This window comes from Macaca fascicularis, chromosome 4 (assembly GCF_037993035.2).
Source record: "Macaca fascicularis isolate 582-1 chromosome 4, T2T-MFA8v1.1".
In the NCBI taxonomy this organism is placed as follows: domain Eukaryota; kingdom Metazoa; phylum Chordata; class Mammalia; order Primates; family Cercopithecidae; genus Macaca; species Macaca fascicularis.
In genome coordinates, this window is record NC_088378.1 from 6,899,481 (window position 1) to 6,925,354 (window position 25,874).

General features: G+C 39.7%; 1 long non-coding RNA gene across 1 annotated transcript in view; it reads left to right on the top strand.

The window, feature by feature from the left end:
* The first annotated feature begins 3,854 nt into the window (after positions 1 to 3,854).
* LOC123573073 (uncharacterized) overlaps positions 3,855 to 25,874 on the top strand; it is a 34,614-nt gene continuing 12,594 nt past the window's right edge. Inside the window, exons 1-2 of the long non-coding RNA XR_010586170.2 lie at positions 3,855 to 4,270; positions 24,723 to 24,820. This is a non-coding gene — a long non-coding RNA (uncharacterized lncRNA). The remainder of the gene's footprint in view (positions 4,271 to 24,722; positions 24,821 to 25,874) is intronic.

Here is a 25,874-nt window from a genome sequence, read left to right on the forward strand (position 1 = left end):
AAAAACTAAAAGTTAGCTGGGCGTGGTTGCATGACTGTAGTCCCAGCTGCTCTGGAAGCTGAGGCAAGAGAATTGCTTTAGCCCAGGAGTCTGAGGTGCTACGTTTGCATGATGGCATTCCGGGCAGGGTGACAGAGGGAGAATTTGTCTATTAAAAAAAAAAAAGAATAAAACAGAATGCACAAAATAAGCCATATTGGGAATTTTTGAGGGGCATATCTCTAGATATAGCTAAGATTAAAATAGTTATAAGCAAACCTATGAACACTTTAGGTTGGTATATTAGAAAATTTAGTTTTAAGATTTCTAGGAAAAAATCAAATTACCAAAATTGATTTAAGAGCATAAAGAAAATATGATCATTAAAGAAATTAAATAAGTTCTTAAAAATCTTCCCCCAAACAAACAAACAAACAAAAAGACCCACAAAGGTTTTATGAGGAAATTCTAACAAACATTCAAGGAACAATTATTTCCAAACATATGCAAAGCTCTTTTAGAAAATAGGATATACATATATCATCTTTCCAGTTCACTTTTAAAAGCCATTGTAACCCCGATTGTTTCAGTAAAAAACAAACAAACAACAGGGGAATGGCAATAAAAGGAATTACAGGTTATAGTCACTTCTAAGCATATATACATGAACTTTTTAAGGGACTGAATCTTACTCTGTTGCTTAGGTTGGAGTGCAGGGGAATGATCATACTCACGGCAGCCTCAAACTCCTGGGCTCAAGTGATTCTCCCATCTCAGCCTCTCAAATGGCTGGGACTACAGGTATGTGCCACCATGCCTGGCTAATTTTTTTTTTTTTTAAATTTAGGGACAAGGGTTTTGCTACATTGCCCAGGCTGGTCTCCAACTCCTGTCCTTAAGTGATCATCCTGCTTCAGCCTCCAACACACTGGATTTATAGGCGTGAGCTACCATGCCTGGAAGCATTAATCTTAAAGAAAATAGTTAACCAAATCTGGGGATGTATAATCCAACATACCCTGGCCATATTTGGTTTATTCCACAATGAAAGATTGGTTCGTTACGGAAACATGCTAATGTAAATCTCTTCATTGCAAGAATAAAGGAGAAAAACCAGAGGAAGAGAGAGTTTCCTGGGAAGAATTAGGCATCTTAACCAAACATAAAGGAACAAATCCTCCAAGTTGAAAGATGATGGAAGAAGTAAGATAATGAGAGCTTGGTCAAAGACAGGAGGGTCTGGACACTGTGGGAATGAGGCTCTGGGAAGGGATGATTGTCCCAGTGTTTTGACTTTAGAGAATGACAAGAAAATAATGCATGAAAAATGGAATTGCCTCAAGTTTCCCAAGAGAGTTCAGACTGAGGACGCATCCATCACAGTCAGGTACCTGACTCAGTGTTGCAGGAATGTTGACATCAACAACCGGTGGCCGGTCTGGTCTGTAGGCCCTGAGAAGATGCGCAGGCTTAAAAAATATTTCTTGAAATCAGCCTTTACTCCTGAGAGTAAATTCAAGATTATACTAGATATTCTCAACATCCAGGGAGTAGGCCTCTGTAGGTCCAAGACACTTTTACTAATATGTGGCATCTCTTTGAGAAAAAATTCCTCAATTCTCCCTGTGGTGATTACAGTCCTCAAGTGACACAGCCCCAGGTGTAGTGACTGTCTAACAAGAGACACCTGAAGCCACTCTCCTACACATCTATTGATGAAGGAATACCAGATCTTTAAGGAAAAAGTACCTACAGGAATGAGAGCCTTAATTCATGCCAGTTTACCTGGAATATGCGTGCTGATCACCCTGAATATCGTTAGGAATATTGCTTCAATTTTCAGCACTAAATCTATGCAAAACAATTTTCTGAAATGACGGTGATAAATACGTTACCGGAAAAAGTTGAACATTCTATCTCCATTTGGTATTACACTGTTGAATATAGGTTCCCAAATTGAAAACAAAATGACAAACTTGTATTTTAAAAGTTGCATATTATAAAGTGTCAGAAATTTTTAAGGTAAAAATTTTCTCCATCTGGACTTAGGAAAGTAAGGAACTATCTTTCTTCTTTGGTACCATAAGCTTTTAGTCTTTTGTGTTACAATAACCTTTATTTTATGAAATGGTGGTGACTGTAAGTGATAGATTTTGTTTAATAACTTTCTTGACAAGGTAAATAATGGCCAGTTTGTGCTGTCATACATTTGTAATTTTATGGATGCCTGAAACAGAGAATCTGGGAGCAGAAGTCTCTGCTTTTATCATAGCACGTATCACAACTGATCCTATTAATTTCAGTATTTGTCTCCCCCGTGAGTTATGGTACCCCTTGAGGATGCAAATTGTGATGACTCCTACAAGATCTGAGTGGATGCTGGCACACCAGAAATGCAAAGTCAGGCCCTTTCCACAGAACTGACATCACATGCGTGCTCCCGGTGGGCCCACTGGAGGAAGTCTGGCACATCTAGTGGAGAATGCTGGGCAGTTAGGAAAAGGGCACGTTATAAGTAACTGTAATAAAGAGAGTCCTTTATTATATCTCTTGGATAATCACAACGTTGGTGGGGGCGGAAACAATCAATCAACTGTACTTAAGACAATCTTTTGCCAAACTGTGAAAAACGTTCTTCCAGTTCCCTCTGAAAGCCTGACTCCCAGAAATGTCGAGGGCATGCCTCCTGGGACCCTCTTCACATCCTTCTCGTAGGAAACGCACTGTCGGGTAGCAGCGGGGGTTGCATGAACCCACCGCACTGTGGAGGTCGCGTGCCGCCATCTCTGCAGCTGTTGCTCTTATCACAGGCTGCCTTCCTTGTATAACTTTCCTTGGAGTGGGCTCCTGTGCTCCTGGGAGTCCTATAGGCAAAAATTCTCGAAAATGGGGATGAAATATCCTTGACACATTTCTGCTTGTAGGCAGTAGCCGGCCAGCAACTCCTTCTTTAGCTGTCTGTTGATACCCTACTTTTTCTAAATCCAGAGGCGGACACTGTGGGAGACATTTACCATGCGAAGCGACATCGATGTTTCATTTTCTGTGGTGAAGAGACCTCCTTTCCACTGGGGTCAATAAGAAACATATATTTACATAAAAGCTATGAAAATATACCTGCTTTGCTTATGTATATTTCACAGATCACACGAAGTGAGATCTTCTTTCTATAAACTTCTGCCTCTTTTCTCTGAGCAAAGAAAAGCAGCTTTCCTTTAATGACATCAGTTCTGGTACATTTTCGCCTACGCTTTGCTCACAGTCTTCAAGACTGCAGCTCCTGACGGGGCTCCCAGATGGCTTCATCCACTCCCACGCTGCTTGTGGGATGGGATGGCCCTGAGCCAGATGGGTCTACAGTGTATCTGGGAGTCATGTTCCTTACCTTCTGTCCAGATTGGTGGCATTCTCTCTCTCTCTTTTTTTTAACTTCTTAAATTTATTTTGTTCTCCAAGTAGGTAATGTACATTGGTAGCATCTCAAACAATACGAGAGTACACAAGGTCGTGAAGTTTCTCTTCTGCTTCCTCTCCCATTTACTAATTCCCAAAAGTCCTCTCCCATAGGTCAGCATGGGCACTAGATTTTTAATGCATATACAGATACAGATATATGTGCCACTCCTCTGTAGACAAATAGCCGGCACGGTGACAATATTAGGCATCTTGCTTTCTCATGTAATGATAAGTACATGAGATGGTAGCAGAGGCAGCTAGGTGTTCAGCAAACATATTCTCTCCTTTCCTAGGAAACAGTCACGGCTCAAAAGCAGCTGCTCAGCCAGAATCACATTTCCCAGCCTTCCCTGAATCTGAATAAGGACATATGACCGGTTCTTTCATGTAGAATGGGAGTAGAAGGCATGCGCACTTTCAGATCAAAGGCTTTCGGAAACAGCTCTGCTTCTACCGTGCCTCTGTTCCATTCCATCAGCTCGATGCAGACAATGAGGCCTTAGAGGACAATGGGATCAGAAGAGAAAAAGGATGCAGTCCCCACAGGAGAGCTGCCCGCCAACCAGAAGAACTAGGGATCAGCCTCCATTGCATGGATGCACTGCGGGCCAGTTGTTTACAGCAGTCTCGTCACCAGGTTAGAAATCGCACCCCAGTGGTCACACAGAACATCCTTCTTTTTGCTTCTATTTTTGCAGCTGTTCACTAGTCCATTGGAAAGGTGGCTCACGGTTGCTTCAGACTGCCTGTCTCTAGGATATTGAAGTGGCTTCCAGCTTTTTGTCGCTCGAAACGATGCTGCTGTGGCTAGAAGTATACATAGATCATTTCGTGGGTGAGTATCTTCCAGAGAAATATTTCATGTTGAAATGTAACATCTTATTTTAATATTTCCTTTAAATATGTATGTCAAATAAGGCCTAGGCACTACTAAAATTAATACAAACTATATACATGTTATTCAGTTCCTGTTCTGAAGGGATTCTATAAATAACCAAAAAACTAGAAGGCGACATCACCCAGCCCCATCTTGCTTGTTTGAAGGTCACTTAACCAGCAGCCTCAACTATTTGCATTAAAAATGAATCTACTTGGGAAGTTAAATAGTTGTCTGGTCTCTCATTATGGATGACTTGAAAAGTCATGTGTTTCATGATGAATTAGTTCATCAGTTGTCACCTGGATCCTCATTTATCCTTACTTTACACACACTCTGAAAAAACAGTCTGGTCATGTGACATATTTAGAACTCACCTTAGGAGAGGGAGAAGAATGGAAGCTCTGCAGCATCACTTTGAGCAGGGAGAGAAAGTGATGGAAAGAGCCAAGGAAGCATAAAAATCAAGCAGAAGTGTTCAAAGGCCCAGGGCGCAGGACGATTTCAAGTCAGGGCAAACATTGCCTTGCTATTTGCTGGCACCACAAAATAACTCACAGCCAAAGGTAGGAAGGAGCCTGAGTCATGAAGGAATTACTCAAGTCATGTGTTGTAGGCTAAAAAGAAGTATAATATTTTAATATTTTTAAAAAGTGAAGCAAGTAAAGAGCAAAAAAGAAGTATTGTAATTTAATACGTTTTACCATGCTGAAAAGGAAGCTTTGATGTCTACTTAGAAAATATGCATGTCTAAAACAAGTCATTTCCTAACAAGCCTAAGTAGATCAAGTGTGGGCCAGAGGATATCAGGTCCTGATAACTCAGAACCCTAAAGTGGGCAGTATGCGGTGAGCCGCTAAGCCTGGGAGGAAAACAGGACAGTGGGAGGAACGTCACCTTCCTGGAGGAAGAGAGAGGAGTGCAGTTTCCTAGTGGGAAGGCAAACAGCTTCCTGACATTTGTGCTCTTCCCTGGGCTTCGTCATTGTGTGACCCGCGTAATATCCTTAAACATGCCCTTCTGACTACCACCTGCACTGCATGATGTCCCAGTGTGGACTGTGCCGGCTCATTCATCAGGAATGGTATTTAATCAGGGCTGCAAGTCAACCAGAGGAGACTCATTAAAGTCACCGCAGGACAGAAACTCAGGCTCCCAGCCTTGGCCTTACCCTGAGGCTGCTTTTTCTTTCACCTGCCAATTACTTTCATCCACCTCCCACCTTCCGGTTCCGAGCTAAACCCAGATTAAGCTGGTTCACTCCTGGGAGGAAAGACCTTGAAGTAAGCTCCACTGACACGACTGGGAATCAGGGCAGGTGCCCGTGCTCAGGGTCACTGCTGAATGGCCATCAGCGAGGCAGCTGGCAATGGCTACTGGAGGAAAGCCTGTCCCACTGGAGACAGTCATGTCCCCTGGCTCCCCTCACCCAAGCATGGCATTGGTTTAGTCCTGTTTCTTTCAAGAAGCTTGTGTTATTTATTTCCTCTCCACACGAGAGTGCAATATTCTTCTCCACCTTGTATCACGAACTGCTGTTTAATGTTGCACATGAAACAGCCCCGGTGTCTCCCCCATCTCCCTCAAAGTGGGCTATGGAGACCCCCACTGCTTTCAGGCAAGCGAGGACAACTTTGGATGAGTTGTGCTCCATAAAGAATGCCATGAGCCAGGCGCGGTGGCTCATGCCTGTAATCTCAGCACTTTGGGAGGCTGAGGCGGGCGGATCATGAGGTCAGGAGATCAAGAGCATCCTGGCTAACACAGTGAAACCCCGTCTCTACTAAAAATACAAAAAAATTAGCTGGGTGTGGTGGCAGGCGCCTGTAGTCCCAGCTACTCGGGAGGCTGAGGCAGGAGAATGGCGTGAACCCGGGAGGCAGAGCTTGCAGTGAGCTGAGATTGCGCCACTGCAGTCCAGCCAGGGTGACAGAACAAGACTCCGTCTCCAAAATAAATAAATAAATAAAAAGAATGCCGTGATTAAAATGGCAAACAAGCATGTTCTGTCTGAGTCTGTCACACGTCCTCAAATTATGCAAAGAAACACATGGATTAGAACCCCTTCTTTGATCTGGAATTAACAAATTCAACTTTCTGATTATGCTAATCTGGTAAGAGTTTAGCCTAGAGCATATGTGTTTGGATTCAGAATATTTCTTATTTACAAACAAAACTAAATTTAATTTCCCCTTTCCACTTTCTGCAGACATTTTTGCAGGTTTTGAAAACTTGTTTGAGGACACTGAGAAAGCATTCAGCATTGCCTCTGAGGCTGGGATTTGGCCCACATTGATTTCACACCATTACTGAATTGGTATAAACACATTTATTGGAATCATCTCATCAAGAGTCACACTACAGAACCAATGATCCTACCCCATCCCCCTATTTTTTAATCCAAAACATACACAATAATATCTTGTCAACCACCATCCTCAATGTAAAACTAGTAGCTATATTTGTATTGCATTAAATGGTTTACAAACATTTTCTCAAACATTATTTTATTCTAATGTTTGTTCACTAACATAAATGGAATTGGACAATAGCTTCACTTTATCATTCCAGGGTCAGTTTGATCAAGATGGGAATACCCTAAGGCCCTTAGTCTCTTATGTCCAATACAAAATATCAGTTCCCCTGAGAAAGCGTTTTTCCTGTTTGGGTCCAAGGATCACCTGCATCAATATCAGCTGGTGAGTTGGGGGGTGACGTCACTGATTAAAATGTGAAATTCCCGCTGCAGCAGGATACTGTATCAGTATCCCGCTTCAGGTGGGGGCAGGAAGTCTGCATTCTGAGTCTTTTCCTGAGTGATTTTTGGCTTACTGAAACGTGCCTTATTCATTCTGCACAAATATAATGACTATGTAACTGAAGTCCTTTCTCTCTTCACTCCTGTCCTTTCCATCAGTCAATAAGGTTTTCAAAAGGCCTGTGAAAATACAGTGATAGTCTCTGCAACTTTCTACTATGACTACTTAAGATTAAAAGTGTATTAAAAATGGAAGGCAATTCTAGGAAGGCATCAGCCATACTGTGTATGGTAGAGGATAGTGTCTTCAGAGGTCCAGTGCCGGAAAGCTTGCTGTCATTTTTCGGTTTAAGAAGGTTTAGCAGAAGGAAGGGATTAAAAGTAGACTTCGAGAGGATGGTTAGTCAGGATACGGAGATCAGGAAAGAGGAGGACTTATGCAAAAATGGAAAAGAACAAGGCAAGTTCACAGATCAATCCGTGGTGTACTACAGACGGGGCCTCTCCTGAGTGCAAAGAGAGTGAACGTTGTCTGTATCAAATTTCCAAACAATAACAAACTCACACAAAGCCAGACTGCTTTTTAGTATCACCAGGAGTGTATAATTGTAAACTACTTCAGTGCTAAAATACTCTCTTAAAACAATCATCTGTTGGTCCAAGTTCTGTTAGTATTAAGCTTTAATAATCTGTGAACTCCAAAGAAGCATATTTTTACTATTTATCCTTAATGTAAGTTGTATTCAACATGATGGTTATTTCAGAGCGCTCAGCTACATGTGTCAGTTTGGAGAGTGAGTTTGCAAAGTTTTGGGATAATACAAGCTTACTTTGGACTCAGTTAAAGTCTTCAAACCCTGTAGTAAAAACAGTAGATTTATGATAAAAAATGAAAGCATAGTGGGGAAAAAAATGAAGCAATTTAATTGAGTTGCTCCAATTCTGTTATTCTGGGATCACTTTCAGTTTTCATAGCATTTAAAATGTGAAGCAGGCCAGTGGCTCGCACCTGTAATCCCAGCACTTTGTGAGGCCAAAGCAGGAGGATTGCTTGAGCCCAGGAGTTCAAGAGTAGCCTGAACAACATGACAAAACCCCATCTCCACAAGAAATACAAAAATTAGCCAGGCATGGTGGTGCACACCTGTAGTCCCAGCTGCTCAGGGGGCTGAGGCAGAAGGATCATTTGGGCCCAGGAGGTTGAGGCTGCAGTGAGCCATGTACACCACTGCACGCCAGCCTGGGTGACAGAGAGACCCTGTCTCAAAAATAAATAAATAAAATAAAATGTAAAGCAGTGGGACAATGCAAACTCGGGGGGGTAATATTTCGGTTTGGTAAGTGCAAATTTCAGGGATTTTTTTTGTTGTTTGTTTGTTTGCTTGCTTGTTTTGAGATGGAGTCTTGCTCTGTCAACAGGCTGGAGTGCAGTCGCGTGATCTTGGCTCACTGCAACCTTCAACTCCCTAGTTCAAGCCATTCTCTTGCCTCAGCTTCCTGAGTAGCTGGGATTACAGGCATGCACCACCATGCCCAGCTAATTTTTGTACTTTTAGTAGAGACAGGGTTTCACCATGTTGGTCAGGTTGGTCTCAATCTCCTGACCTCATGATCCAGCCACCTTGGCCTCCCAAAGTTCTGGGATTACAAGCATGAGCCACCATCCCCAGCCAAATTTTAGTTTATGGATGAAATATTTTAATGAATTTGAATAGTACCAGTCTTGAACAAAGTACAATGAAACACAAAGTTTTTAAAATGTTTCTTAAATATCAGTGCACTGAAATTTCTGGAATGCAATTAATTGTGGCTGCAACAAAATATAATGAAATGGATATTACACAGTAAAGAAATCAAAATTTGAAGAGGAATACCAGAAGAAATGACCAAAGTTGCTAGTCTTCCATGGCCGGAAAAAATTAAATAGTCAGTGCTTGGATACTTTGATTATTTTCAGCAAGAAGTAGACTCTCATTATAAAGTAGTAAATAAAATAATGTCAATTCAAAGAATCAGTCATTTTCTCTGATTTTTGAAGAAAAAGGAAATATTTGAAATTTTTAACAAAAAAAGTAAATTAAAATATCTCTAAAAGTTTTTACTGGGTACTATGGTTTGAATGTCCCCTTCAAAACTCATGTTGAAGTTTCACTGCCCTTGTAACAGTATTAAGAGATAGAAGTATTAATAAGTGATTAATAGCAGTATTAATAGGTGATTAGGCTGGGAGGGCTCCACCCTCATAGATGGATTAATGCTGCTTTCATGGGAGTAGGTTCCTCATAAAAGGATGAGTTCCCCCTTTTGCCTCCTCATTGTGCCCATGTGGTGCCTTCCACCATGTGATGATACTGCAAGAAGGTCCTCACCAGATGCCAGCCCCTTGATCTTGGACTTCCCACCCTCCAGAACCATGAGCCAATACATTTCTGTTCAGTATAAATTACCTGGACTATAGGCTTCTCTTACAGCAGCATAAAATGGAATAGACAGTAAGATTTTTTTTCTATGAAAAACTGCAAGAAACAGACCTGTAAAAAAGAAAGACATGGATAGTATTATTTTAATTTCTGGAATTTATTATGTAATAGGGAATTTATACTATGTATTTATTTAATTTATTTATTTCTATAGAGGCATTTTAAAGCTGCAAGAAATAAACTTGGAAAAAAAATAAAGACATGGATAGTATTTTAATTTCTGGAATTTATTGTGTAATCTCTGCCAAACATATCATTATTTTTGAAGACTTTTGCTATATCTTTTACTTCAAGTGAAAGAAATTTTAAAATTAATAAAAAGCATTATTCAATTAACTATTAATAATGATAAATGAACAGATCCGGGCCTACTCTCTGCTGAACGTGAATATGCAAACAAGATTAATTTGACAGAGTTGTTGACAAATTGGCAAAAGTTAATGCTCTAACAGAAATTGTAATTTGATTATTCTTTCCTGTGACAAACAGAAATTGTTATCATTTCCCTGCATTATGCCACTCATGTATACCTCTGAGAAAAGTATATTATGTTTTGTATTTTTAAAGCTTTGCAGAATTTGTATCATACCAAATATGGTTTGGATCTGTGTCCTCACCCAAATCTCATGTTAAATTGTAATCCCCAATGTTGGAGGTGGGGCCTGGTGGGAGGTGATTGAATCATGGGGGCAGTTTCTCCTGGTTTAACACCATCCCCTTGGCCCTGTTCTTGTGATCATGAGTGAGTTCTCACAAGATCTGATGGTTTAGAAGTATGTGGCACATCCCTGCTCTCTCTTGCTCCTGCTCCCACCATGGGAAGTGCCTCTCTCCGCCTTCACCTTCTGCCATGATTGGAACATTCCTGAGCCTCCCAGAAGCAGAAGCTGCCATGCTTCCTGCACAACCTGCAGAATCATGAGCCAATGAAACCTCTTTTCTTTATAAATTACCTAATCTCAGGTATTTCTTTATAGCAGTGTGAGAACAGACTGATACAATACCATATGTACTTTTCCAAAGCTATGTTTATTAATTTAATATGATGTTTGTGAGAGTATCTATGTTGATACATGTAGTGCTAGTTCATTTATTTTCACTTCTCTCTCATGTTCCATGGCATAAATACATCTTTTGTATGCATCCTCCTGGAAGTGATTATTTAGATTGTTTCTGAATCATTTCAGGGGCAATGAACACCCTTGCATATGCCTCCCTAGGTTTATGCCCCTATACCTACAAGCAGAACGACTCAATCAGAGGATGTGTATTTTTTAAAATCTACTAAATATGCCATATTGAACTTCAAAGTACTTGTTCAAATTTATATTCTTACAAGCAGTGAATGACAGTTTCCGCTGCAAACCTCAACAATAGTTGTTGCAGTCAGATATTTAATTTTTGCAAATAAGAATGCAAAATGTTCCATCACTGTGGTTTGATTTTCGTTTCCCTGATTCCTAGTGATATTGAGCATCTTTTCATGTATTCCTTCGTGAATTCAGTTTCTAAAGCCCTTATTCTGTAAATCTCACTGTTTCTCCACATCCTTTAACAATTATATTCTCAGATTATAATTATACAAATTGATATTTTTAAATTCATGACCATTCTGCTTACCAATGTCCAGTAACACTTGAAGATATGAATAATTCATTTAATTTAATTATATGTTAATTACCCAAAGTTGGTCATTTCACAACTCTTCACATAGATACTTACTATTGGATTTAATATAACTTTTTCATATCAAAACACAAAAAATAATTCTAAATAAATTGAAACAATTAAATGTACAGAAGAATATATGGAGAAAAGGGAAAAAGAACACGCTCATTGCAGATCTGTGTTCTATGAAATCCAAACTTCTTATCCTTGTCTGCGGACCTCACTTTTCTAACCTCGTTTCCTTGGAAGCTCCCCTTTCTCATGTGAAGAACTCTCTGGCATCTCCCTGTCCCTAGAACGCAGCCAGCTCAGCTTCCCTCCCAAGATGTTCCTCTGACGCTTCCCTCTTCCTGAAATCCTCTGCTTGGATTATGATCTCCAGGCCTGATTTCTCAATTACATGAACCCCAAACTCCAAACTGACTAATCTCTCTCACACATATACATTCTCTTCAGATTCTCATTACATTTTTTTTGTTATCTAATATTCTCTTGTTTATTTTTATTTTTCAACCTTTTTATTGTCTATTTCTCCATACAAAAACACAGTGCTGAAGAACAGGGCCCCTGTATATCCCTAGTGCCTCAAACAGCACCTGGGGTGCTGGTGTGCCGTAAGTATGATTTGAAGGCTAGGCAAAGGCTGGATTAGACAGCACACACTTTTCACATTAAATATATTAAAATCCTTACCAATCTAGGAACCCATACGAGTGATGACCACACTAAACTTTTATGACTAGTGCAATTCAATTCAATTTGCTTCCTACATTTGGAATGCCAGATATTGGTTTTTAGGCTGAAGGTAATTCTATGATATCAGACTAATTGAAGAGAGTTTGAATTACAAAAGTGTGGTTACGGGTTTTATATAGACAAGAAACATGTGTGTAAAAATTAGGTTGCCAGAACAGAGTTTCAGCAGAGTAGGAATTTCAGTGGTACTCTTACCCAATCACAATGATCTAGTAAGAGCTGTTCAGGTGCTACCTGCAGGAAAAATAGCCCAAAGTCACAATCATCTGATGAATAATATTCAATTAATTATGATAGCTCAATCTAGAATGCAAATGCCACAGAAGGTCTGGGAACAAAATCACCTTCAAGGCAACTTTATTCATACTGTAAAAGAAACTTTGCAACACAGAGATCTAGAGACTGGTCAGTGAGTTGGATTTTTGTCGATATGTTTGAGTGCTAACAACAAATAAAACTAAAAGTACCTTTCTTGGTCTGTTCAGGATGCTATAACAAATTATCATTGGCTGGCTTATGAACAACAGAAATTTATTTCCTATAGTTCTAGAGGCTGGGAAGACCAAAATCAAGGCACCAACAGATTTGGTGTCTGGGGAGGGCCTACTGCCTGTTTCATAGATGGCACTTTCTCATGCATCCTTACACGGTGCAAGGGGCTAAGCTAGCTCTCTGAAGTCTCTTTTATAAGGGCATTAATCCTATTTATGAGAGCTCTGCCTAATCACCTCCCAAAGGCCCCATTTTCCATTACCATCACCTTGGAGATTACGTTTCAACATATAAATTTTGGAGGGATGCAAACATTCAGACCATAGTAGTACCATTAGAGATGTGGATTCTTTACTTAGAGGCTTTTTAGGATATGAAAAAGTGGCCTCTTGCTTTAAATGGTACACATTAAGCATTAATAGAATGAATGTAATACTCTGTAGAATCAAACCACGCTTTTCAGAGTCTACTAATTTCAAAAAGGCCTTCATAATTTAGAGAGCTATTTGTTGACTCTTATCTTTGCAAATACTTTATTCCAGATGTGACTAATTAGTAGTATAAGCAGGTTTGCTGGGGAATGTTTATATTACTTAGGAAAAAGCATAATTAGGAAAGAAGCTACAAAGAATATAGCCCTGGGAGCAGTTGAAGATTGAATGATTAGCATTTTATCTCGATCATTCCCTAAAGACCTTATGTGGGGATAATCTATTATTACTATTATTATTATTATTGCAGTCTTAGTGTTTATATATATGCATTTCCATGGTGCTTATATGCAACCACACACAATAGTGACATATAATATTTGTTTAATGTCACCGTTAAGAGCACGTTGGTGCTATTAACAAGGAAACTGAACCTCTACAAAGTTAAGTAACTTACAAAGGTCATTTTTTCCATATTAGCTTACCTAGAAGTTGTCACTTCTGACTCAAAAGCCTGAAATATTTCGACACAGGTTACCAGAGAACTTTGCCTATTTGCATATTTTATTGTCTTTCTCAACTCACAAGAAATTGGAATCTTTCAATACTTCCTAAATTACTGTAAAAAGAGGGCATAAAATAAATAGTTTAAATCATACCCAACTTCATCAATATCAGTTGAGCATAGGGACACTCACTTCTGATTTCTAATTAAAGAATTGTTCAGGCTCAGCCTACGTTTCTTCAGCGAAAGCATCCCATTTATATTTCAGAAGCCCTCATTACAGACGATCAATTTTGTAATTGTAAATCTTGGTGCTAAGAATCTGCTAGAGCAAAGCCCATCTATAGATGGTAGATATGAAGTATTCTAAACTGAATTCCTTGAGGGCTATTCCTCTCTCTATCTTGTGAACCTATCTCAGCCCATAGATCATGGCTGATGTAACAGCTCGGGGAGTGGGGAGTGAACAAAGTATTCAGTGCATGATTTGTAATAACGGGTTGCTAACCAATAACTGGTCGTTATTGACATAGGCTGAGAATAAATTCAGGTTATATAATTAAGTAAGGCAAATTTGTTTCTAATTAATATCTGACAAGTATTTTGGATTATACACAGAAATGACTAAAGCAATAAATCCCAGCATTTCTCCCTCACGCCACATGCCCCCAGGAGGACAAGTTTATCCCGCATGGAGTCCTCAGATCTTCAGCGAGAGCTGCCGTTCTGTTGTCATTTTTACTTCACAGCCACTTTCATTTTGCATACTACAAATTTAGTAAAATTCAGAACAAGCTTGTTGTTTCACCTGTCCCAAAATTTCAAACTCATAAACTACAGACATTTAGGATGCTTTTTAAGCCGATTGTGTTTTTGAACAGAAAAATAAAGCTACTGCATGGAGACAATTACGGTAAAACTAAGGGAGACAGATATCTATTATTTAAATGCGCAGTTTAAAACTACATATTGAAAGTTACAGCCCATTAATGTAAATTATTTTGTAGTGAAAATATCTAATTATCTCTTCCAGATAACAAATATAAATGTAAATGTTTCAACCTCATCATAATAACCTGTGGGAAGAGAAGCTGCACAACCGCAAACCCAGAGTATGCCCAAAGTTGAACTGTCTATGAAATTCACCCATTGTGTCTCTAGTGTGCTGTTTCCAGGTGCCTCTTTCATAGAACAAGAAGAGAAAAATGTATTAGATTCGTGTGTGTGTTGAAATTACATTTTTAGAAGAGCAATTATTTGGTGTGGTATATAAGGACAATGATTTTTTTTTTTTTTAACTCATCACTATTGTGGTTCTTAGTAAAATGCATTTGCAAACGTAAATATGTAAATTTATTTTCAGGAACTTTTTTTCACTCACTTATTTCATGGCAGAATTATTAACCTTTCTATAGTTAAAGACAAATAGAATATTGCAAGCTTCAGATTTAAAATATATACCGAAATAGATCATTTCGTAATACAAATAAGGATCTTGAGACCCTTGGAGGTGTGACTCACTCATGTTTTATTTATAGGCATTCTCTCAGACTGGGTGCTGGATTTGTTTTTCTTCTTAGACATGTCTCAACTCTATTGTTGACATTACAGCAGTAACACCTGTATCAAGAAGACTGAAATCCTGGGTTTGCTGCCATGATCTCTAAAGCACTGTTTGGTTATAAAAATATTTTATTGTTACCAGATGAAGAGGGTGAAGATAAGAGTTTCTGTTTTAATGAGAGTAGAAAAACTTTCCCATGTACATAGAAGAAATGGAGTAATTGGTTCACTCCTCCTTCCTCCATTTTAGGGCGTACTCTTTTGTTTAATTAATTGGGAAACAAACTTATCATGAATTTTTACAATAACATGCTTCAGTTTCTCCAGTGCCTTCAGTTTATCATGAAGACTGTGGATTGATATATGTCAGGGTCTTAAATTGTTTGAGTTCCTTTGGGTAGCAAGAAACAGAGGCCCTCTGGAGTGACCATAAGATTAGGAGTTCATTGTAGAGATACACAAAGGACAGCAATAGCAACGACTCCATCTGCACAGCAGAACCATACAGGAAAGTCACACAGCACAGTCTCACAGAAGCTGGAATATTGTTACAGGAACTGGAATGTTGGTTTAAGACACACCACAGTTTTAGTAGCTGTGTTCTTGTCACGCCATCTCTAGTTCTTGCCATTAAGCTTGTGCAACCACTCTCTGCCTCTTCTGCTACCACTCTATGTCTACTTCTTACTAGTTAATTCTCCCTAGAGTGCTGATCTGATGGACCTGGCAAATGACCCACCTATATGGGGGTTCTCTAAAGGGAGAGATTTTATCCCAGCTTGCTTTTAAGTCAGAAACCCATCTTCAGCTATTTGACCACAACTAGGTGCAAAGGACGAAGATACAAGGGTTGTAATCCTTCAGAAGACAGCTTTACCTAATCTTCAGTAATGATATTACTGAAATGTTAAAGTGTTTGTGTTTCTGGTACGTGAAGTCTTCCCCAAAAGATTATTGAAACTTACAAGTACTTCACATTGCCTCTCCAGTACGACTCATTACAATTTCAATCAACATCTCCGGATCTCTAACTTGCCATATATCCACACCTATTCTATCAAATTGAAATAATTGTAAAAGGTACCTGAAGGTCCCGTGTGTTCTTATGCTCTGTCTTTCCATATCTGCTCCCTCTGCCTAGAATGACTTTCATCATCTCTTCTACTTGGATAACTTCTACTCATCTTTCAAGATTCAGCTCAAGCACAGTAATAACTGTATTTTGTTTCTTCCCTGTCCAACATATTTTCCTCTTTATTTTGGTAAATTTCCCCTGGAGAACTGCTGTTTCTGTACTTTCAGCCTGCATTGTTTGGAGGAAGCTTACCCCATGCCTTGACCCCAAGCTTAAGAGGATAATGTTGATCAATCAGTACTTTGTATTCTTTTAGCTACATGTTTGGATCAAGAGTGGACATGTGACCCAAGCAAGGCCAGGAATGTTCAATCATCTGGGACCTTTTTATAGAATTACTATAAAGGCTTGTTTGAGTCTATAAAGTTGACTAACTGATTTAATGAAACCTGGAGTTTCTAGTGTCAGTACTTTTCACTACATGGGGATGGTTGATGTGTGAAAAACAACGGCAAAGTAACTATAGTTGAGAGAAGGAGAGTGAAATTGAGAACATAGTGGGGTACCTGGATCAAACTGTAACTAAATGTAAATGTCAACCCCCACCCTGAAATTTGCCTTTTTGTAAAACAATAACCCTTTTTTTCCTCAAGTGAGATTTACCTGAGGTTTTTACTACCTGTGATATACATGTGATATAGAGATGTAATTAACACAAGCTAGGTTAACCTGGGTGCTTTGGTTTGATTAAGAAACATCTCTAGTGATTCTTTTTGTCAGTGGTCTTAAATGTCAAATAATTTGGAGAATACTGTTCCTACAACTTACATTTTTATTTTTTCTTTTTGTAAATACAGGTTATTATGGAGGTTATAATAAAGATCATACCAGTAAAAAAAAAAAAGAAACACAATTGATGCTTATGATGGAACTTCAATGTTTTTTGAACTAAAATTAATACATTTAACAATTTGTAAAATGGCATTATTAACCAAACAGCTAAAAATGTATTTGTGTTTCTCTGATTAGCCATACTCTATCATGTGGCTGTGACTGTCTTTTTCTTCCCTGGACTGTGAGCTCATGGAAGGCTGGAAAAGGCCCATTTATCTTCCCATGGTCAGTGCTCACTGCATTGGATGGCATATTGCTAGCATTCATTAACTATTTGATGAGCAACAAAAGAAAGACAGATAAACTTTTAGCTGTTTGATTAATAACAGTATTTTCTGAATTGCTAAATATGTTAATTTTAGTTCAAAAAATAAATCCATGTTCCATTATAACCAGCACAACTGTTTCTGAATCAAACCTAAGATTTTTCTCTCTTTTCAAAGTGCTTCCACAGAAAGTAAAAACTTGATGAATTTTGCCCCATATTTTCTTAGTAGAGTCTAACTATCTGTTTTAACACTTCAGTCTATAGATCCTATTTAGTGGTTCAACAACAATGAACAATTTAATAGAGAGAGAAATGAGGTTGATGAAGGAATCAAGGTCCGGATCATGGAGGGTCCCAATTTCTATGCTAAGCAGTTTGGATTTTATTGTGTAGGCAATTTGGAGCCACTGGGCAGTAACCATGCAAGATTCACATTTTAGAAGGCTCACCAGTGGCAGGTTCAGGATGTGGAAAAAGGGCCAAGAGTTCCGAGGATCTAGAGAATGCATGAGAGCCCAGCTGCAGGTTAGCGATTGTCCACACTGAGGCAGTGGCAATGGGGGTGAGAAGCAGGTGGAGGCTGAAATTTGGGGGCTGCATGTAGCGGGCAAGAAAAATCAAAGATGACCCCAGGTTCTGGCTTGGATGACAGTCATTCACTAAGACAAAAAAAAAAAGTAATAAACATAGATGAGATAAGTATATCTGGAGAATAAACTAATTTGATTTTGGACACATTAAGTTCAAAAGAAAAAAGAAGGAGAAAGAACTGACGAGAAAAAAAAGAAACACAGAAAAAAAAAATCTTGTGGGCCTCCTTAATCTTTATTCTGGCAACAGTTTTTAACCTGACAGCTGGAGCTGGGTGCTTTGCTCTTCTGCCTTGCGAATGTCCTGTCCACCCTGCCCAAGCCCTGGGAAGGCAGGACTGGCCTCTGCTGAGCTTGGCTTTCAGACACCTCCTCTGAGGCATGGCGTTCATTGTGAGCTTCTGGGCAGTTCTTGTGAGCTCGAGCTATAAGGAAGCTCCTTAAATGACGTAAGTAGGTTGCTGAGATTGGGGAGGGAAAAAATGTATCTCACTTTAGGGTATTCTTGAGTGGGTTTGAAAAAAATGGAAAGAATATAGAAAAGTATTTTATTTGTGAGGCCCAACAATAGAATTTCCTTAATTCAAAATGAATCTCTGTCGCTGTGTTAGTTTCCCTCTGCTATCTAGTGATAGCCACTGTGCACGGGGTGGAAGTGCTCCAGACAGACAGACTGCAGGAATCGGTTCAGCAAGGCTGGGGATGGGGCCAGGTGCAAACCCCAAATTACATTTGATCACTTACATCTGATTTCTTCCCCTTTCACCAATAGATGTCCCTGTAGCAAATGAAAGGATTTTGAAAGGAGTCCAGGGGTGTAATTAAGTGAGACAATACAGATGCCAGAATTTAAACACTGCCAGTTTTATGTAATTTAATTAATACTGTGGAGAGGGGAAAAATGCTTGCCTGTGCAGTATTTCGTGAATAAAGAGCTGCTGACGAAAGGGCATCATTCTGACAGAAACCAGTGAAATAAAGATTTGCTCCATAGATGGCTCTATTTGATTAGAAAGAACCACCAAATCCAGAGTCCTGTTTATTATTTTATGTCTGACATTTTACAAGTCTGGGTAATGTAATTATCTGTGGAAACTCCAACAGCATGCCAGTTGTCCTTTACAGGTGTACCTGTCTTTGCGGACAACCTTTTTAGGCATCCATTACTTACAGCACCTGCTTCCCTTGTCGGCTCACTACACTTGCAGGGAAGCCAGCCTCACAGATGGGAATGGAAGGAGGAAAATTTGAAATGAAAGCATGATGGGCTCACACCTGTAATCCCAGCACTTTAGGAGGCCGAGGCGGGTGGATCACCTGAGGTCAGGAGCTCGATACCAGCCTGGCCAATATGGAGAAACCCTGTCTGTACTAAAAATACAAAAATCAGTTGGGCATGGTGGCGGGCACTACCTACTCCGGAGGCTGAGACAGGGAAATCATTTGAACCCGGGAGGTGCAGATTGCAGTAAACAGAGATCTCACCACTGCACTCCAGCCTGGGCAACAGACAGGGAGACACTCCGTCAAAAAAAAGGAAAAAGAAAAAGGAAGGAAGGAAGGAAGGAAGGAAGGAAGGAAGGAAGGAAGGAAGGCAGGCAGGCAGGCAGGCAGGCAGGCAGACGATGTTCTTGCTTAAAAATACAAATATGCTGGTATTATTACATCAGCTTTTATTTACCTTTTTTTCAGCCAAGACATTTTGATAAATACATATTTCATCTTCCTCAGGGAAGTAGTGGATAATGCTTTAGATGTAGACTCAAAATCAATTTTGGTAATGACTGTGGGTATAGCTCACAGCTCCCCAGATGGAAATCAGGGGACATGAAAAGAGAAAGAAGGTCTGTGATCAGCCAAACACTCAAACAAGACCCTGATGTCTCAGGTGGTTCCTCATTTACAGCTTATGGATGTGAATGAGGGAAAACTATTTGAAATTTCAAAGAGTTTGGGGTTTTGAATTTGTCTTTATTTAAAATGTTCCTTTTCTCTCTTTGTACATCATAGTTCTTTTCAGAACTTCCATCCACAGCACTGTGTTCTGTAAATGAAAATGAGGGAGAAATGGAAGGATTCGATGCCAAAAATCTAGCAGGGCTACCATGCCCACTGAGACATGAATCGTGTTTCTTCACTCTGCACTCACTGTCCTAAGATGGTTTCTGATTGATCATCTGTGTATTTTCATGAAATATGACCAGGTCTAAATGGTATAGTCAGACTAACAGTTTCAGTTATAATACAGATTCAACATAACCAAGATAAAATATTAGGGAACTTGATCCATTTTTGAGAATTCAATAAGATGTATGCCATATAATTCAACTTTAATCACATGAAAACACACTCCTTCTGTTTTAATTAAACACATATATACAGTACACTGGGATAGTGCTCAATGTACCTGAAGTTTCAGGAAATTTAATCTCTGGAGAGGTCCATGGCCAAGGCATGAGCCAAGCCTACTGGAGGCGGTCTCGTCTGAGAAGTTGTTTGGTTTACCCATTGTTAAGATTGTTAAGTAACGAACCGCCCCCAAAAGTCTGTGGCTTTTATTTGTTCACAATTTTTTGCATCATAAGTTTAGGCAGGGAGGGGGAGGACATTTCTTTTGCTCTTTGAGACATAGGCCACGGTCATTAAGTTATAGTTAGATGGCTTCATTTGCAAGTCTGTGACCTTGGAGGAAGAGCTGCAAAACCTATCTCTGTTTCCCACTTGGCCAAACTTGGGTTCTTGACACGTGACTGGATTCCATAAGAGCTCTCCCAAGAGGAGCACAGGTGGAAGCTGCAGATAAAGGCCTAGCCACAAAGGTGCCATCAGCATTCTTGCTGCATTCTCCTGGTCAAATCCAGGCAAAGGGCCAGGCCAGATGCAAGGGAAGGAAAATAAACCCCACCTCTCCATAGGAGAAGCAGCAAGAATTTGTAGTCATCTATAATCTACCAGAATCTATCCTTTGACCATAAAATATTATATTCTCTGATGTGCAAACTACACTTACTTTCTCCCAAGATTCCATAACTCGCATCTCATTATGGTGTCAGGGTCTAATGCAAAGACTAGGATCTCACGATCTAAGTTGGACACAGGTAGACCCATGAATTAAAAAGACAAGCCAACTGCCTTCCACACACACAGTATCTGCAGCAGACACTACAAACCCGCAGGGGGAAAGGGGAAGCATGTAGCGATTGGAACGCAGCCATGCCTGCCCTGCAATTCCTCCTGCTCACTGAAGAAACCCTAGATCTCCCCGCTGGGAGCAGCTCTCCTCCACACGTGGCTTCTCCCTTCAAGCTTTTGGTTCTACCCTCTGAATCACCTTTCCTTTTCTATAAGAAATAGTCTATGCTTTCAACTAGGTAGTTTTCTGACAGCCCTCAGGACATTGGGGGAAAGGAGACTTCTTTCCATGTTGCACTGTCTTGATCTTTTTCAGGCTAAACTGATTCAGCTTCTTAAACAACTCTGTGGGATTTCAGGATATAAAATTATCATCCAACCCACCAGACAAAAGTTCTGCCTACGTATCTCTGTGCTACGAGCCTTCTCTCTGCTTTAGCTATAAATCAGAGTTCCATGGGCAAATGCTCTTAGGAGTCTTAGGAGAAACTTGTCTAGCTCAGGAGGAACAAGCACCTTTTAACACATTCTCTGATCTTAACAAAGGGTTTTGTATCCATGTCCTTGACTCGACCTGAAACCTGAAGCCATGTGGTCCTGGCGGCATGCGTCTTTGATTTTTGTCTGAGCCACCTCTTACTTTCAGAACCTTCTGCCCACTGGACAGGCTAGAAATGAGAAATAGTTGTATTTTCTAACCCAACAAAATCTAAGTTGGAATACTTTCTTTAAATCCTACTTAAAAATCCATTTCTTTTTAAATCAGTCTTTCTCCACACTTTATTATCAAGAACTCAAAGAAGCCTGCTGGCACTTAGAACATTCTGCCTGGGAATTTCCTTAGCCAAATTCACAAGTTCATTAGGTCCATGTTGTATCTTCTATGTTTCTGCTAGTATTAGTTTTGCCAAATGTTCTTCAACTACAGAATGCAGGTCACCATTTTCCCAGGCTTGAATGGCAATTTTCTTACCACCTTCCCGGTCTGCAATAAATTTTCTTGCTATTTTTTAAGTTTCTGTCCAGCAAAGCCAACACCATCTGCTTTGGGTTTGTTATTGAAGCATCCCACTTCTTTTTTTATTTTTTTAAAAATATTTTGAGACAAAGTCTTGCCCTGTCACCCAGGCTGGAGTACAATGGTGCAGTTTTTGCTCACTGCCTCCCACTTCTGATACCAAATTCTGTTTCACTTTTTCTATTGCTACTAACAAAGCACCTCAGAACATCGTGGCTTAAATTATTCATGATAGTTCTTCATGTGGCCAGGAAGTTCTCCCACTTTATGTGGTGTTATAGGAAGTGCTGGGATGACTGGAGGGTTCAGAATATTCTCACTGTCATGGCTGGCAATTTATACTGATCCCTGGCTTGGGTTCAGACTGCTGTGGACTAGGGCTTCTCCAGGTGGCAGTTTGAGCTTTGTCCTGACGTGGAGGTTGGGTCCCAATAATGGACATTCCTTGAGGTGAATGCAGAAGCTACAGCTCTTGTGAGGCTCGTCCTCAGAAGCCACACAGAGTCATTCCCATCACATTCTGTTGATTAGAACAGGTCAAGAGTAACCGAAAGCAAAGGGAGATGAAATAGTTTCCCTCTTACTGTGGAAAAGACCAAGTGACATTGCAAAAATGTATGTTGGATGGAAGATGTGGTGTAATCATCTTTGGAAAGAGCTAGGGATGAGGTGATTGAAACGCAGATGTTATAATACATAGTATTATAACATAGTATTATATGTATTATAATGCTATGTATTATTATGGGATGAGGTGAATGGATTCTGTATGTGAGAAGAACGTGAATCTGGGGGGATCAGCAGCCACAGTATTATGGGTTGAATTGCATCTGCCCCAAATTCACATGTTGAAGTTTTAACTCCTCATACTTCAGAATGTGACCTTATTTGGGAACAAGGTCATTGAAGATATAATTAATTAAGATGAGGTCCTACTGGTGTAGGATGAGTCTCTAATCTAATACTGTTGTCCTTATGGAAAAGGGAAATGTGGACACAAGTCTCTGGACGCAGGGAGAACATGATGTGATGATGGAGGCATAGATCAGGGTGAGGCAGTAGAAGCCCAGATACTTCAAAGATCACCAGCAAGCCTCAGGGAGCTGTGAAGAGGCCTGGGACAGATTCTCCCACACAGCCCGGGGAGGAGCCAGCCCAGCGGACATCTGACCTCAGACTTCAGAACAGTGAGAGAATAGCTTTCTGTTGTTTCCACCTCCCAGTTTGTGGGACTTTTTCACAGCAGCCTCAGGAAACTGATACAGTCAGCTATAGGCCTTGTTTTGAACCTCTATCCAGGTAGAATAGAAAAAAAAAAAAAATTAGCCAGAGTCTTTGGAATTCTTCAAGGATTCTGGTTAATCAAAGTGGCTAGAATTTTCACCCAAAAAAACACTCAAATATTTTCTTTTCTGAGGCAGTTTCTGCCACCTTTTATTCCAAAATCATATGTGGTATTCTCATCAGGAATAATCAGGAATCTGGCACACGTGTGTGACTCTGTGTGTGTGTATGTGTGTGTGTGGTAGTTTTTAAAAGACCACAAAGTGTAGCCATTCTCAATCTCCTACATTAGAAAGGCTTTTTCACTGACACTACTGCTGGTTCTGATTTAACGCTGCTGCGTGTGACAAGTGCTAAGGCCTCAACTACCTCTCCTTTAGAGAAAACTCCTCCAGAGAGCCAGGATCGGCCAAGTGGGTGCATTCACACTCACAGCTTCACGTGCACAGGTAACTGGTGGCCACTGTTATTTTGGGAAATAACAGGAATTTTTGTACTGTCTTATTCTGGTTTCCCAAGTAGCTGTTTTGCTAGTTTACCAAAAAGTGCTGCTGTTATCTCATGCCCATGCAGTATGCTAAAACTCCAGTATAGATGTTGGAATATGTATGAGGAGATGACGAAGATTGATCTGTCCATGGAGGACTGAAATGTGAGCATCTGCTGTAATGGCACTAAAAGGAATTAGACTCATCAACTATAGTGATTCATAATGATAGCTGTGTTTGCTCTTAGAATATTAAGGGAATCAACCATCCACTTAATTGCCAAAAGGACTTTTTTTCTTTTTTACCCTACAACATTGCTCTCTCTCATTCTCTCAATATGTAGATTTCTATGTAGATATAGCCCAAAATGCTATTACTGGCTCAAGCATAAATGGAGCAAAGAAAAATTAACATGAGCTAATATCTTTGATTAATGCTAGTTTCTATGTCTGAACTTAGGAGCATAAATATCCCTTTAAAAGTAATGCTGTCTTCAAATAAGATCAAATCAAATTACAAGGCACTTTGTTAATGAAAAGTATCGATCTATATAGCATTTGGTCCAAACCATTGCCAATTTTCAATTTATGTGATATCCCTCTTAGCAATGAGCCTTTCTTCCTTGAATATACAGAGGTCCTTCTCTTTCTCCTTCACTAGCTTCTCACTCCCCTCCTCCTTTCAAGCTTCAGGCCTCAGTTATTTTCTCATTACATTCCCTTGTTTGGCAATCCTATTTATTTCTAAAATGCTAGCAGTCACTTTTTGGCCAATGACTCCCAAATCTTAATAAGGTGCTACCACTCTTTCCAATGTACTTACCCAAGTAAACCTATCTTTTCCAACCTGATGGGGTTTTTGCTCTCTACTTTTTCATTCACACAGTTTTAAGCCTCTACTCAAGCCTTCCAAATCTTACTACCCTTAGAAATCATGCTGAAGATCCAGGTCACAGTTCCTAACTCCTTTCTGGTTCATGATATGCTTTTTCCTCCTCTTGTACACCAGAATGCATCAGCTACTCATGTGAATATTGGCCCTACTACACCTCAGGAAGTAGAATTCGATGACTGAACACGACATTTTCAGAGAGTACAGGAGGTGAGGTAAGTTAAGTAAGGGAGTTGGAAGGAAAGTAAACATGGGCCAGCCAGGATGACCCAATCAATTGTAGCAACTATTAGGTGACAAGTATCTCTGGAAGATCAGACATCCTGCCTTAGAATTAGCTTCACCATTGAATTAGACCACCATGTGGCACCTCATATGTTTTATTGAGAATTTCTATTTAGATCTAGTGATCTTACTTAGCTTTAGCCTGTTTATATTTTGTCTCCCCAGTGAGATCATAACTCTCAAAAGGTTTAATGAAAGTTTTCCAATACTCCTGAGAGGGTATAGATCTACTGGTCAGTAAAGTAATACAGATTCACCCAGAAGATATTCCATTTCAGCAGTGGCTACTTGGATTAATTTCATCAACCACCAGACCTAGTAATTGAGGTGCCATCATAACTGGAGTGAAAATATTCCATTAAACTAAGTGAGTAATAGTGGCAAGCAAAAAAAGTGAAATGGAAAAGCTATCATTTGTGGCTATTTGAACCCACTAGTTAAATGAGTGTGCTGAAATCATGGACTTCTTTATCATCATAACAGATAAGAACGTCTAGAACTAGCTCAGAATCTCCGTTGATGGCACTGCCATAAGGACTGTTCCTTGGCAGCAAGTGACAAAGATACTGGTTTAACTTTACTTCTGGAGTAGAACACAATTTCGTAGAAAGCCCCCTTCAAAAACTGTAATTTTTATTTAAAAATAAAATATAAAGTTATCTTCCTGGACAAGTAGTAATGTCTTTGTGTGTTAGGGCAGCCGATGTCCAGGAACAAACAAACAAAAATGTTAATCAACTTACAACAAAGATATAGTACCTTTGAAAGACCTTAGATGGAAATTAACTGTAGTAGGCTACAGCTCCCATTTCTGTCTGAGAGGAAAGTAGGTCTTTGAAAAACAGACAAGAATGTGCATTACAACTTTTGTACATATTTGTTTTTTCCTCCCCACAGATATATATGGTTTGGTTAATTGAATAAAATAAGTTGTATTATGTGGTCAACATAATAATAGTCCACTATAAACTAAACCTTGTTTAC